The following is a 16,342-nucleotide window of genomic DNA, read 5'->3' as shown; positions in this document are numbered from 1 at the left end:
GGAACTGTCTAGTGTAGGCCTTATGGTCTCTTACAGTCTCTTCCATTCTTATTTTTCTCTTGTCCTGGTTTTTCTCCCATGTATATACATACATATACCAAGGCTTTTTCCCCCTTACAAGGGAGGTAGCCAAAAAGGGAAAGGCATAAAATCATTCCCACCCATTTCATCCCTGAATACACTCCACACCCCTCCCACCCTCCCTCTTATCTGAGCACCTCCCATGTAGTTCAAGAAAAAAGTATGAATGGTGTAACCCCATTTGTACACACACACTCCTGATTAAAGATGGTAAGGCTTTAAAAGGTCACAGGAGTGAATTAAGACAGACCTTGTGTCAAAAGCATGTGAAGAAATACAGTTTTCCATATAGATTGATAAATATGTGGGATAGCTTAGAAGGTGATATAGCCCAAGCTCAAATAATACAGGAGTTCAAATCTAAATATGATAACTGGAAATTAAGGATATAAATTAAGTTGGAATTGTACATAACTTTCAGTCTAGGTATGTTAGAAAATTAGAGAATAGGAGATAGGACCCAACAAGCATTGCTCCTTTCCTGGATACTACACTTAGGTAAATACACACACACACACGATTGGCAGAGAGACGGCGACGATTGGAACTCTGGAAAAAACTAAATTTTCGTATATTTCAACTACGAGGTATTACCTGTGTTGTATTATTAGGGAAGGGGAAAGCTTGTGGTGTAGTGGGCAACTGAAGAAAAAGGAAAAGGGGAGGGATTAGTGAGGAAAATGGAAGAAAATGACGGAGACGAACGGACTCCCGCGGACGTCAGAAGGAATGTAAACAAAAGGGCTGCAGACGATGCAGGTGAAGTCGAAAATATCAGTAAAGGCATTGAAATGAGAAATATAGATAAGAACAACACAATAGAAAGTGGAGATCATTATTTCCATGGATTTAATGAGGGAGGGGATGACAACCTCCCCCCAATTAGCAAGTCTAGAGGAAAAACTAGAGAAAATGAACGAACAGTGGGAGGTTAGGTTCAGTCAACTTACACATTACACAAAGAGTTGATAAATTGGAAGAACTAAAGAAGGAGAACCAAAACCTAAACAAAGAAATAGAAGAATTAAAAAGACAGTTAAAAGAAGTAAAAGATGAGAATGAGGAATTAATAATAATAAAGAGAATAAAGTGTCCATAGCAAATGAGGTACAGGGTTGGAGAAAAGTCCAAGAGAACTACAAAATTGAATTTAGATATATAGTGACACAACAGATGAAAGAACAAACTAAGGACACAGTTATTAAAGTGATGAGGGAGGAGAATATAGTAAGAGGCTTAGCGGCTAAAAAGAAATATATAATTATATTAGGTATGGAAGAGAAGTTTTATCCAAATAGGACTACAAGAGTAAAAGAGGGGAAAGAAAAGGTAAACAAGATATTAGAAGTAGTTCAAGAGGAACAAGAAGCAGGGAAAGAAATTGAAGAAATATATAGAATAGGGAAATACAATACAAATAAGACCAGACCAATTAAGGTTAAATTCAGGTCACAAACGACAGCAGAATAGCAAAATCAGGGAAACTAGCAAAAAGTGATCAGTATAAACAGGTATGGATAAAAAGAGAGATGAATAAAGAGGAAGGAGAGGAGGAGAAAACAAAAAGACTAGAAGCTAAGGAAAAAAATGAGAAAAGAACAGTCAGACAAAGAAATTCTATTGGAGAGTAGTGGATATGAAAGTGAGGAAATGGTTCATAGCAGAGAAAAACGGAAAGGAGACAGAAAACACGATGGAAGTAGCAGAAAGTTAAAAGTGTCTTACACAAATGTAGATGGCTTATAACAGGCTTGAACGAACTGAATGATTACCTGAAGGAAAAAGAACCGAATATAATGGGAAATGTAGAGACAAAATTGAAAGGTCCACTACCACCCAACAGTGTAGGATATGGTGTTTATAATTATTGGATTAGAAACAGAGGGGTAAAACAAGGGGGTGGAGTTATGTTCCTGACTAAGAAGGATATAAATTTGAGGAATGTCACATATGGAAAGAATAGAGTTGAGATGATCATGATGGAAGTGGAGGACAGGGATGGGAAGAGCAGGAAGTTTGTTGTAGATTACGTGCCTCCTGAAACAGCTTCATGGGAAGAGAGAGAACACAAAAATATGTTAGAAGACACAAGGATAACAATAAGATAATGGAAGATGGAGGAAGAATAGTTATAATGGATGACTTTAATTGTAAAGAAATCTGCTGGGAAGAGATGACAGTTTTTATATCCTGTAAAATATGTACTGAACAGTATTTTTTGGATACTTCTCATTTTCAGTGAACGATGATAACCCAGTGTTCATGTAAAGCTGTGGAGCTGTAAGCATGTCATATAAAAGTTACAGTGAAAAAACCTATAATGGGTAAAGTGTAGATATTGCATGTAGTAATGCATGAATACCTCTATATTGCTATGTTTCAGAACATTACTATATGATTTCTGATTTGTGTTTTGGGACATCACTTGTGACCCAGACTGTATTTGTCATCCTTTAATATTGGTGTTATAATAGTTATGCATGTTCATCTCTTTCTCAAATTATTTAAGTAGTGTGTGGTTGTACAACTTTGGCTTGGCATGTTTTGTATGAATAGTTCATGTTTCATTAGTTTTCATAGATTGTCATTTATTCTAATGCTTAAAACATTTTGAGAAAGGATTACTAAATTGAAAGTTTTCCAAATTCGCATTTTATATAAATGTTATCAAAATATTGTGTGCTAACCTGATATGTTTTTAGTGAAAATTTTGTTTTAGTTATATCTTATAAATTATAACTCTTTCACAAACATTAAAAGAAAAGGTTATATTAGAAATTGGCAGCAGAAAAAATGATCACCCGGCTGCCCATTTTCAGAACTTGTCAATTCCCTCACCTCCATTTTGACACGCTCCCCAGAGCTTTATCAACTTAAATTGTGTTTTTTCCACCTTTTATGTGTGTAGAATTGACAACCAGCAACTTCTTAGTACTTTCAGCCAGTGACATAGAAGCAGTCTCACACTAATTCAGTGCAGAGAACAGCCCAGGGTTTCTTTCTGTAAAAGATCTGAAGGTGAAATCCAACAAGAAAATAAACCTACTAAAAAGATTTGCAAACACAGGTTTTGGACAACAAAAGAAAAATAATTACTGTCTCCGTACATTTAATAAAAAAACATAGTTGACATACCTTCCACAGTAAGAGTCTCAAATCAACAATTTATTTCATTCTCAAGGTTACAACAAATTCCATTCCCACATGTCTGATTAGCAAAATGCAACTTTTAAGTTCCCAAACCCATTAATACATTTTGGGGACCAAATTAGAGTAATGCAATGAAAGTTATTGATCTTCAATGGAAACCTCGTAGAATTAGTCTTTGAACCCCAATTTTTATGATAAATAAGTTATATATGAAATAAGAATGAAAAACATATACGACCACTAATTCAGTGACTTGGTCCAATTCAATATTCTCACAGAGCCCCCCAAAAAACTAACCATTTTAAATAAGGAGCTAAGGTAAAAGGAAAATGTGTGACAGATGAGAGTGGTATGAGTGAGGATGGATGCATGCCTTGGCTGGCTACCTCCCTATTAAGGAGGAAGATTGATACAAAACCTTTTCATGAAAAATATTGCACATTTAAACCTGTATAATAGTAATTACTGGATACATACATAAAAGCAGTTGTTTATCCCACTTCTATATTTATTTATATATATAATATATATATATATATATTTACCTAGTTGTATTTTACGGGAAGGGGAGCTATGCTCATGGTGTCCCGTCTTCATATCTTGTTTTATCTAGACTGTTTTTAAATTCATGTATCGTTTTTGCACACACCACATTTTCACCTAACTTTTTCTAAATGTCTGTTACCCTGTATGTATGTATAAACTCAGTTGAACATAACATCATTCTCACAATTATTAATCTTCTTTCTGATGTTCTCAATTTTTCTGACAGTTGGTCTTGCTTCAGAAGGATGGGCAAAAACAAGCTGTCTATAGTCTTCCATTTTTTAAGAATAGTATCAATAAATCATAGTCTTTCACAGTTACATAATACACAATTGACAACTATACACAGGAAGCATAGCTTTAAGCATTGGCAACCTGTGCGTTCTGTGTATAATTGCCATTTGTGAATTATGTAATTGTGAAAGGCTGTAATTTATTTATAGTGTTCTGAAGAAGACTCCCTGTAATTGAAATGTTAATTAAAAATGGAAGACTATGGACAGGGTCTTTGCCCATCCTCTTGAAGGGAGACCTACAGTCCGAAAAACTGAGAACATCAGAAAGAAGATTAATAATTGTGAGAATGCTTTTGTGTGTGTGTTCTCCAACCTTATTCATTTGAGCAATGGTCACAAATCTATCTCTATCTTTCTCTATCTCTTGCGAAGATGGACTGCTAGAGTGGTAAGGTGGAACCCACATACTCAAAACTTACATAGAATCCTATTTAGAGAAGCACTGGGATTAGGATAACGTCGAGGCTAACTCCTCTAGTCAGATTCAATTCAGTCTAGGTTTCTAAAATAACATCAACATGAGGATAGTGTGGCCCACACCACATGAAATGTTTAAATAGAATAAATTAAATACACATGAGCTGAACAAATATATATATATATATATATATATATATATATATTTTTTTTTTCTTTAAGCATTTATGTGTAGAATTAATTTCTTTGACCATGAAAAGCATGTCGATGACCAAATGGTAATTACATGTAAATGTAATATTCATATTATGAACCGACAATCGTATACCGAATCGAGGTTTTTGTTTCTCGCATTATTCATTAATAAGAGAAGTTACATGCAACACTAATGAGTTCTTCAAGGGTATCATGAAGTATAGATTTTATTGCTGTCAATGCGATATAAGCCATTCACGCTTTCAACACAGTGCCTATGGGTCTTGTATGCAGTTTTATGCAACTCTAGGTGGGAGGGGCGATGGTCACCCTCACAGTTGTACGAAATCGTATGACGATGGGTTTCGGAAGATCGAGGCCAAGCTTCAGACCAAAGCAACCTCTCCCCACAGGTACAGATAATGACCTGTTTCAGGAACAGTCTCCCTGAGCCAGGTCACCGTATCGAAAGGGTTCGGAATGAAGTTTTAACGGCGGTTAAGAACAGATCACGGTATCATTTCTCCGATGGAAGTTTGCGTCGTCAGTGGAGAGGATCCATAATCGCTTAATTGGTTATTAATCCAGGAGGCGGGTAGCGTGCAGGGCCGCCGGCGAACAGAGGGAGGTGGGTTTGTGTGTGTGTGTGGGGGGGGGGTAGCAAGGTCTTCAGGGTGGTGGGGAGGGGTATGGAGGAAATGGAGGGAAAACTCCCATTTGGATATGAAGTGGAGGCTAAAGATAAGGGAACGGGAAGGACAAGATTCCTCTTGAGGCTTCATGTGGATGGCAGAGGAGGAGGGGTGGGCCTCTTTATGAAGGGTGGAAGAGGAAGGTGGGACCTCCACAGGAGGAGGAGGAAGTGGTGGAGGTGGACGACGCCTATAAACTTCTAGATATGAGCCCCACACGCCATATTGACCAACATGACAGATGAAGGAATTGATTAATGAATAAAAGTTAATGGCATGCGAGATCACGCTCATCCTCTGGCTAAGTCTTCCGATGGCAGCCATGATGTACATGCCCCCTGTTATTCCCGGTAACTCCTCTCAGGACTCGGAGGATAGAAGCGACGGTGAACTGCAATCCATATCTATTCCCATGACTGGGCTGGATATGGCTGTACCTTCATGACCCTTCCTCGAAATGAGCAAATAAATGAATAAAGATTAAGAAAAATTTCCACAAACAGGATGCGGAATTTCTCTAGGGTGGACGACATCGTCTGGCTTGAATGAAATCCTTAATAAGAACTAAATGTCCTCGTGAGTTGATCGATAGTGTATATTCTTGTAAATGTATTGAAATTATTCCAGAACTTTTTACATTGTAACTTAACCCACATGTTCAAGATTTGACAGACCGCAAGAATGCGCAATCCGACCTTTGCGCGATCTCGAGTTGGTCCTGGTCATTGGATCGGTAAATCGCCCTGCGCAGTCCTAAGATGGTGCAGATCACCTTGGAACTCACAAGAGGAATTTGTCCTAGCGGGATGAAATCGTCTGTCATTAGCCAATACGAAATTCTTCGCGGGAACGAAGTGCATTCGTAGGTTTAGAATTGAAAAACTAAAGCAATAGCAGGATCAGTTGAAGGTCTTGTGAACCGCCTTTGCCGCCTTCAATGCCCCTATGAGCTCCGTCAGCTGTTAGAGTGGCCGCCGCTGCTCTAATAGCTGTAGCTTCTCTATTCCACCCCTCCCCCCCGCCTCCAATCTCCATCCCACTTTATCTCTTGCAAGGTGTCTTCCATAAACACCCATCATATGGGCTCAAACAAAGCCCGTGAAAGTGACATTCCACCCCAGCACCCCCGACAGTACCCATAGATCACGTGCACGCGGCAGTCCTCTCGACGTGCATGGGAAACAGGACGTGACTTCCGGAGCAACAACAACACTCGTCACATTAATTACAGGAAAGACCACTCAATCAATACACAGACATATTAAGCTTCAGAACACCAATGTATCCCGCCACCCCCGCCCATGTTCAACGTAAACAGAAATACACACAAAACACACACTGACACAGGCCTACAGTCTGGAGTTCAACAGGATCCATGGCCGCCCTCACAAGAATCTGAACAGATAGAGTACACAGTGGGCATCATACAGCACAGGTGACACACATAGGACACACGACTCGTTGGCGCAGTTGGTAGAGTTCCCGGCTGCCACTACGGCGGTCCGGGTTTGAATCCCGCCCAGGGCTAGAGTAATTTCTGTGTCGCTGCGCTGCGAGTCGTTACTCCAACTCTCATGGGCGGGGAGTTGTGTGCGTGTAAGGTCACAGCATTACCCATAGATCAGTCATGCATGAACTCGAGTTCTCTTCCGGGAGGGGGGAAAAGCTGTCGATCACGAGTCCAACACGTGATCCAAGACAATGGCGAATCACATACACTACCAAACTACTTCACATACACTCTCGCATGTCTTCACTGACTGCAGCGCTAACCTCAGGTGTGACCCCGAAAGGACCCTCAGTTTCTTCCATTGTCATGGTGTCCTACATCATTGTCATAGCGGGCAACTAGTACTACTACTATCACACCACCACCAGTACCACAGCTGACACTAGTATCACTAGTACCACTTCTACGCCATGTTTTGTGTTGAGAGAATAGTTAAGCGATTAGACGACGTGAAGAATTTTTTGAAATCTGAACGCGAAACTCGCCACTGTATTCAACCAGATATGTATAAGAGAGAATCTCCTGGTTGTTAATATTAAACGTTGGCGCGATTGCATGGACACTAAAGTTGGATAGAGAATATAATCTAAACCAACACCGTAAATTAATCTAAGGCAACGTTTGATGAGTGGAGGCAAAGAAACGGGACCTCAAGTACAGTTCCAACCCCGTGCACAAAGTAAATACACACACGCGCGTGAGAGAGAGAGAGAGAGAGCGAGCTCTGTTTGAGTTTATACATCGCAAGGTTCAGACCGTACATACATGCACGTCGACATTGCCAACTGCATACCTAAAGGGGTTATCACACTGGGCTATGTTTCCTCTAACCTCCGATTAATCGGCGATACCGCCTACCTCCAGAATTTCCGCCTTAAGGTCACCATGGCAAAGTATTTTGTTTTCTCAACAAATATATAATGTCTGATATGCTGGAGGTAAAATATTTTCCTCCAGCATATCAGATTCCTTCCCGAAAGCTGCGGCCTGCAAATCTGCTCCAATAGTCGGAGGAAAACTAGCCCAGTGTGATAACACTCTAATGCAGTGTGGGGGGTCGTGGTCCTGTTCATGGGCCGCGGTTGATGGTGACTCGTTTCAGAAAGGATCCACTGTCTATGACGACTTCAAGGGCATCTAGAAGGGTCACGGTCCTTTGTGGCCCTTTTCAATTGGGGGTTCGTGGATGGGACGCGGAAAGATGCAAGGGCAACTGCATGGAAGGAGGGCACTGTGAGGCTAGATGACGTCACTAATCCTGTGACGGTGCATGAGACCGACTTCTCCGGTTCTCGATCCATCAATTATTAATATGTCTGGTACACTTGGCAAAGGTCAACCGTGCCCGGCCATATCCTACGTGTAATAGTGTCATGAGCTGCCAGCGTTGAGGTACCGGGTTCGAGTCTCGCGTAGTGCGTGAAAGCTTCCTCTACGTGAATGCAAATCGTAACTGTCACCCTTGAGAAAGGAGATGGGTGTGTGGTGAGTGAAGGTCACACTATCCATACATTGGGTGATACATGATATTTAATTCTTAAGTAAACCAACACACATTGATTTTAAGCATTGTATCGTTAATGAAAAGGAAGAGGTAGGGCTCCTCGAGCGTTGTTCTTTTCCTTTGTATTATAATAAAGTAAATGCAATTAGGTAATTACACACACACACACACACACACACACACGTGCACACAAATGCAGCATATTAAGCGAAAGAAGATGTGGGTGTGTAGGTAGGTCATTAGGGGTAATTTGTCACCCGATAAGCACATCAGCAAGATTGTTGGTGAAACACACGTAAAAATGGGACAGAGATGGTAAAAGAAAATTAAATAATGAGAACCTTGATCCGCCCCGAATAAGAATATACAGCAGTGGCAATGCCTTTACACAATAGGGATATAAATAAAATGGAGATGATATAGAGAACAAAATAGTTTCCAGTTCACGCAGACAGACTGTATAAGGAAAGATTAGCAAGAAATGCATCTCCTTTCGTTAGAGGAAACGAGAGAGGACCTGACGTGTTGTGAAGGGAGCGGCCAAAATGAGAAGTCCTGTAAAATGTTAAAAAGAAAAAGTCTAGGCGCTGGACAGATAAAAAGAAAAACAACTTGCCTCACATGTGCATCAAAGTATGAGATAACATTTTAAAAGGAAAGAGTCCAGCAAAGAAAAATAAATAAGTAAATTAGATAAAGTATAGTTGGATCGATGGATACACAGAGGCGGGCCATGAGCTTAGCACTTTTCCAATACGTTCCAATTAGGGTAGGGAGCATCACATAAATTATTGACTTGAATCAGCGTCCATAAAAGGAAGGGCAACTGTGTTTATATATTCCACGACAGTTACTTGTCTTCTCTGAGAGCTGCTCTCTAGGTGTATTAAATATCAGGTCAAATACCAGAGCTGCTCGCCCCTTGAAAGGCGAGAAATCGATTCTCCAGCTTGCAGTCCTTGGGATGGTTTCTCGTGTTCTGCTTCTGCATGAAGATGAACTTTTGTAAGGCTTCAGGGCCCTTTTGTTCACAAGAACACTCTTGAGTGCTTGCAACACAGACGCGTTTGTCAGCGGTGATCTTATGATTGCTATCTGCTCCTGGTCAGCATCGTATTCCTCGCCAGTCAATAATCGATGAAGTATCAATCTCTCGCCGCCCCCCCTTGTGACCCTGGTTAACTGTTACATGTCCACTACACCTCCCCCACCTCCTCTCCCTCCCTCGAGTTCTCTGTATCGTCGCTGGCGAGGAAAAGGCGCAGAACGTCGCTGGCTGTCGTAGACAATTGGTGAGCTGTTCAAGTTTGAATTTCTCGTCTATCCAACCGACTCAACGTTTACGATAATCGACGGCTTCATCGTCATCGACATCAGCGTGTGATTTGTAAGAATACTGGTTTTATTAGTTACCACGTTTATCATTTAGAGTTGTACTCAAAGAATTAGTATGAGTATATACAGTAGAGCGCACAAAACCCCTTTCCTCCACAAACACACACAGCTTGCTGGTGCAGTGGTAGCATATTGGGCTGCAAACTCAGTGGTCCCAAGATAGGTCCCCTCTCACAGCCTGAAAAAAAAACAAAAATTCAACACTGCAAGCTGCCATGCTCTCTTTTGAGCAAGGTGGTGTGTGTGTGTGTGGTTACAATGTTAACCATAGTTTTGGCCATACAACCCACGGAGCTCAAATGAATTTGAGAGGGAAATAGTAGTCGATCGTCTCCTTGATGATCCAAGGTCGTGGTGAATTGCACACGAGCATCTCAAGCCCCGGGTAATAATTAAGTGAGGGATTTAAGCCTAAGATCGGGCATTTTTGGGTTAAAAGCATGGAAATCAGCACACTTATAGAGTAACCCTAGGTGAACATTTTGGGATATGGAGGCAAGCTGTCACGGGTCCCCTGGTGGCCACAGCAGGAACTAACATCTTGCCATGTGGCGGACGTTACAAAAATTAATTAAATGGCCTTAAATATTTTATTTTTTAAGTTAGGAATATGAAACTTGGCAGGTTTCTAAAATATTTAATAAGAACCATCTCTTGATAATAGAAAATGGAATCAGAGCCCCCTATTGACCAAAACTGCAAACATTTTTTTTTTTTTTTAATCTCTGAATACAAATGGGAAAGGACCTGTTTTTTGTGCATTTTGTCAGTATAAAACTTGAATTTTTCCACCACAATGGATCAAATATTTGATATACAATTGTTCTTGAAGTATTTATCTGAATCTACACAATAAACACAACAGTTAACATTGAACATTAATTTCAACAAATAAACAGATTGAATGACAGATCATCTTTATAAACGACAAAACAATTTGTTTTGTCGTTTGTTACATAACTTTGAACTTCATAACCACTCACCACAAGACCAGAATGAATACTGTTGATTTATCAAGTGGTACATTTAAGTCACAAAAGGCTTCAGATTGGCCGCTTTCACAAGAGCGTTTCCGTACGCGCGTTCGGGTGCGCCGCGTTTTAATTTTCAATGGAGTTCAATGGGACCTTTCACACGTCTGCAAAACGCGTCGTGTGAAAGGTCCCATTGAACTCCAGTGAAAGTTAAAACGCGGCGCAACCGAACTCGCGTACGGAAACGCTCATGTGAAAGCGACCTAAGGTGCCTAAGTTTGGAAACAGTCCCCTTCGCAGTTGCACAGCTGCAGTGACAGTGTGGACATGGCGTGTCCTAGTCAGGTGTGCTGCTTTGAGATGCGAGATAGCAACAGCATCGGTTGCAACACCAACAGGTTATGTGACTATGGTCCATCCATTGTCTGTCAGCAGGTCTCGAGGACCTTGAAGAAGGTCATCTCAGTGTGCATTGCACCCAGCATCAGCACAATCTTGCCTTCACCGTGACTGCCCACTGAATCATTTTGCCACGGGCAAAGAGAGGTTGGTCCATCACCAACAAAGGAACTTGATCAGGGTTCACAGCCTGAGTAGCTGCCCTTACAACATCCATGGCATGCTTGATCATTGCAGGTGTTTGTGCCATTTCTGTAAAAAGTGGCATCAAGGCCACTGTGGCAGGGTACAGACGTGACGTCTGCAGACTGGCATGGAAGGCTGCCCACGAGACGGCATCTGACTCGCTCAGGTCTGGTTTGTCCAGGACCTTTCTCACATTCTCCAATCAAGCACGCTGTTTCACAGGAGTACTAGTATTTGATAGCAATATTGTGGGAGATGCAGGTCCATGTATCAATGGGACTACAGGATCCTTCTTTGACAGAACAACTGGTTGAACATTTGTGAAGCTTGTTGGAAGGCTGGATATTTGTTTCTCATTGGTCACCAACCCAGTGATGATGGGATGATCTCTCTTCGTATCTAGCTTGCCTTCTCGTGGATGTTGTGCTAGGGAAATCCTGGTTCCATGAAAAGAATCCATTGAAGTGGTAGTGTAACATACGGGCGTATGTTACTGGACTAGGTGACGTAGGGAGAGATTGACACTCGGTGCGGCTTATGCGCTTTATTCTGGTGGATACTTGTGCGTCGGCCTAAGGACTGACATGGCGCGGTCCCCACGTGGGGGACCGACCGCGAAGGCCTAGCGACGTGCTACAGAACAGAGGTCAAGCTGACTGACTGACCGACTGAATGAATATCAGACGGTGACTGACTGACTGAGCAGGCGGTATATATACCCAGGCCCGATCTGACGCCTTGACTAGACGCGACCTAATTGGGATGACCCATCATAGCCTTCGAGCGTCGAGTCAGGCCAAACTATACCATACAACTCTCATGCATCATTTTGCACCTACAAGCATATTTGTGGGGTACATGTGTGCACCACAGTAGAACTGGGGTTGTGGTCGACGTTATCAGTAGCAGCTGTTGTGAACACGCCACTGGACACCTGTGTAGGACACACAACCCCTTGTTCTTTGCACATGTGGCAAACACTGATTGTCATATCTGCAGACACGGAGAGCAATCTTGGATATGAAATACAAAGACCCATACTATGAAATGTGTCCACCAGCTCACGCTTTATGGTTACACCATGCACTTTTATATGCAAGATAGATTGAAGCTGGGGTTTCACGATCTCAGCTGTGGCGGACATGCCCCATAACGAGAGCAGATAGAGACCTAGATTTCACGGTGTTGAAAGCAACCAACTGAGAGATTGTTAGAGATGCCTGTGAATCGAGGCCTTCCAAGCCTAACTGATCTTTTATATTTGGACCATTCAGTATCATGCTTATCAGTGAAGTCACTGTTGTTGGAACATACATATTTCTGTTGACAGTTCTCTATAAACTGACCATTAAATGTTTGCCTGATCTTGAAAATTTATCTGCTTATAATATTCGCAGCCTTTGCCCTCTGTATCATAGTCAGTGCCACATGCATCTTTTAAAGCAGGACCAATATCTTTCGTGAATACCAGAGGCACTTTGCCTTTATTTTGCGCTTGCAAATCTGGTACTGCAGCAGGAATGCGTTCCTGAAATTGTGTTGTGTGCAACTGCCCATTCTTAGCACCGAGCTCTTAAATCATATCAGAATAGAGCTTTTTAAGAGCTTGCAGTTTGAACACGGGCCATGTTTCAGGAGACTATATAACTCACTGTATGATACCAGTTCAAATGCAATACCTTGCAGAGCACTTGACTCTTAGATCGTTGTCTTGATTTATCTCATACTGTGCCATCTTTATGACTTAAGTGCGATAAAGTCCCCATAGGATAGAAGCTCTGGTTATTTATAAAGAAGTACTAAAATACTATAAATTACAAAAGTTAATACGAAAGGGGAGTAGAGCCACAATATGTGGCGCGACTTTAAGATCGTGACGTCTTTTTTAATTATCATCATACCCATATATTCGTTGGCAGCGCGCGTTGTTGTTGCAACTCGGTTGTGAAGCAGTCTTAAGACGTTATCATACTGGGCTATTTTTCCTCCGACTGTCTGGAGCAGATTTGCAGCCCGTAGAATTTGGGAAAGAAACTGATATGTTGGAGGATAATAAATTTCCTTCAGCATATCAAAAGACATTCTATGTATTTTGGTTGAGGAAACAAAATAGTTTACCGGAGTTATGTAGGTGGGTGGTACCGCCGATTAATCGGAGGTTGGACGAAAAATAGCCCAGTGTGATAACCTCTTTATTCCTGTTAGATGCGTCGGTATTCTATTCTGTTGTAGCGTGCTTCGATGTAACCGCCGAAAAAAAAAAAAACGTTACTACACATCAATAGGCAATTGGTGACCCCCCTCCATAGACTTCGATGATTGCCTCGTAGGTCTTGTGCACGATGAGGAAGATCACATTGCGGGCAACTCTGATTGTTTATAAGAGACTCACTCCTGTAACTGTCATCTGTGGCCCTAGATGGCAAGGTGAAACCGTCCAGACTCCAGTGGTTACTTCCCATAGAACAGCACATGATAGGCACACAAGTCTATGCAATAGCTTTCAACCTTACTCATTCATCCCATTAAATAACACAGTCGTCATCAATTGGGGTGGATTCGCCAGGGAGCGTGTTGCTTCACTCATACGCAGAGGCCAGTCGCTTCACTCACACGCCGAGGCCAGTACCCATGGTCTCTTCGAGCAAGCTCTCATGCATCCACCTTCCCCATGATCACTCTCGAGAGTTGTAACTCAGTCACAACAAACTGAAAAAACACAGTAGGATAAGAGTGAAATGGGTCTGTAGCATATGTTTTCTGAGGGTTTGATTTTAAGACAGGGATTATGTGTGTTCTGTTCTAGATATTTTGAGTTTTGTTGTACTTCCTGCTTACATGAGAAGGAAAAGGAGTAATACCAAGGGCTTTTTCATCCTTGTAAGAGGGAAAAGCCCTTGGTATATGTATGTATGAACTTCCGGGGATGGTTGAACGTATTTGTCAAGACCTTTATTTATTTATGTATCAATTTCTTTATTGGAAAAGGAAGGGGTATCTTTTGTGCCTGGTTTTATCTTGCATATATTTTTTGTTATCTTCCTGTTTTCTGGAGCTATGGGTTTGCAGCTTGTTTTGGAGAAGTGCTAGTTGGCGATGTGATTTTCCCTTGATTTGCTTCAGTTGTATCATGGATAAAGGGTGGGTTAATTTTTTTTTTTTTTTTATCATTATATAAGTATATTGATATTCTCATCTATAGTTTTTGTGTGTTGTCCTAGATTTCTCCTTTTTTGTGGAGTATTTTGGTTGTATATATATTATATATATGTGTGTGTGTGTGTGTGCGTGTATGTGTGTGTATATATACACATACACATGTGTGTGTATGCGTATATATGTAGAGTGTATGTTTAACTTCTACATTTAAGTGGCAAAGTAGTCTGGTGGTGATTGTTGCTTTTAATGTGCCAGACAGCTCTCTGGCCTACAAATACAAGGTAAGCTCCGTTCAAGATTCGGAGGGTTGCCAGGAACATTTTATATATAAATTATGTACAATGTTGCCAAAACTTGGTATATAAAAGGTTTCGTCGCTTCGAATTGAGCGACGGCGAGAGGCCCCGGATGAAGCTCTTGTCCGCGTAGGTGTCCTATCGGCTTCTTTGTTAAAGTAGAGGGCTTCAGATGGCTTGACCTGAGATGCGTTGAGCCTATTGTTCGCTAGGGGCGTCGCCTGGAAAGGGTGAGCTTGGGTCACTCGGACAATTGGCTTTTCCCTCGGGAGATCCGCGAAGACGTCGGAGTACCCTTTCGTAGCATATGTGTGCGTGCGCGCGTGTGCACGCTAGGCATCGAAGGGAGATGATAACATGGCTCGGTCCGCTATCTCTCACTGTCCCCAGTGAGATTGGTGCTATGAAAGATAGAAAACAAAACAAAACAAGGCCTTTTTCAGGACCTTGGCATGAAGATACACAAAATGGTGTAAGAATGGTGGTATCGGTAAACGTGAATAAAAGGAAATATATTTAATTGTATGAACATGCAGAAAGTAGATATTGTTTCCATTTACCTAGGCAATATACATTCATGAAGTTCGATTTCGAAGATTATAGTGGGGAAGGGGAACTGGAGGTTTTGGTTGAGAGGATTGGTGATGGTCCTCTATTGCAGGGATAGTGTGAGTCTGAGAAGGAACGGTCTCTATTTCGAGGCCGCGTGGAACTCTTTTGATATGATATTTGTGCAAGACGTTCTCCGTAAGATCGTGCAAAATGAATGCTTTTACTTTGCTCATTGACTCATGTCCAATAATACAATAGGGTCCAGAGAGTTGAGGATGTAAACAATGTAAACATCAATAGTATTTACAGGGCGTTTTGTTGTGAGCTGGACATGCGGGAGGAGTTAGTGCGTCTGTTACGCTTTGAATGCATGTCCACACCTGTCAGTGAAATGGTAAAGTTAGAGTTGTGGGACTATGTGTGGCGGTGCCATTTGAGTTAACAGCTTGTGCATCCTCGTGTGATGAAGCAGAGTGAATTTGAGCGCTGGGGCTACAATTAGTTGACGTTGAATCAAGTTCTGCCAGCTCGGCCACGTTGATGTGGTTGACTTTGTAGGGAGTCGCTAATGGCAATGCAGGGAGGAAATGATTAGCGTAAATGATGCCATGTTGAGCAGGGTAAATGATATGTTGCTTCATCAATGAGGATAGGAAAGCAAACGTCAGCTATGTAGGTGGTAACTGGAATGGCTGGGCACTCATCTTTGAAGCTAATGTCTAGAGAGAATTTACCAATGGTTGGGAATGGTACACCATCTACATTACAAAGGTTGACGTCAGGGTGTTCCAGAATGGTGACACATTTTGTTTCAGTGCTGAATTTGTGGAAACTGTGTACTGACATAATGATAACTGGGGAACCCGTGTCGAAAAATATTGTCACTTTGGTGTTACTAGACTTAGCATTGAAGGTTGAGGAATCGGAAGACATGTCTGGGATATCCAGGGTATGTACCGGTAGAGTTGAAGATGGAATATTGGGTGTGCA

General features: G+C 41.6%; 1 protein-coding gene across 7 annotated transcripts in view; it reads left to right on the top strand.

Annotated features, from left to right (window-relative positions):
- The window catches only part of LOC143019652 (guanylate kinase-like), a 53,673-nt gene that overhangs the window by 20,735 nt on the left and 16,596 nt on the right, over window positions 1-16,342 (top strand). The window contains exon 1 of one of the 7 annotated variants that reach the window (XM_076175545.1): window positions 9,628-9,778. The exons of the other annotated variants lie outside the window; for them this stretch is intronic. The gene's annotated coding sequence lies outside the window, so the exon portion shown is untranslated. Of the gene's footprint in view, window positions 1-9,627; window positions 9,779-16,342 lie in introns of those variants that run through there. 7 annotated transcript variants of the gene reach the window in all.

Source organism: Oratosquilla oratoria, chromosome 37 (assembly GCF_046742065.1).
Source record: "Oratosquilla oratoria isolate Oo_2021 chromosome 37, ASM4674206v1, whole genome shotgun sequence".
NCBI lineage: Eukaryota > Metazoa > Arthropoda > Malacostraca > Stomatopoda > Squillidae > Oratosquilla > Oratosquilla oratoria.
The sequence above is the reverse complement of the archived record's forward strand: the minus strand, read 5'-3'. Positions and strand labels throughout refer to the sequence as shown.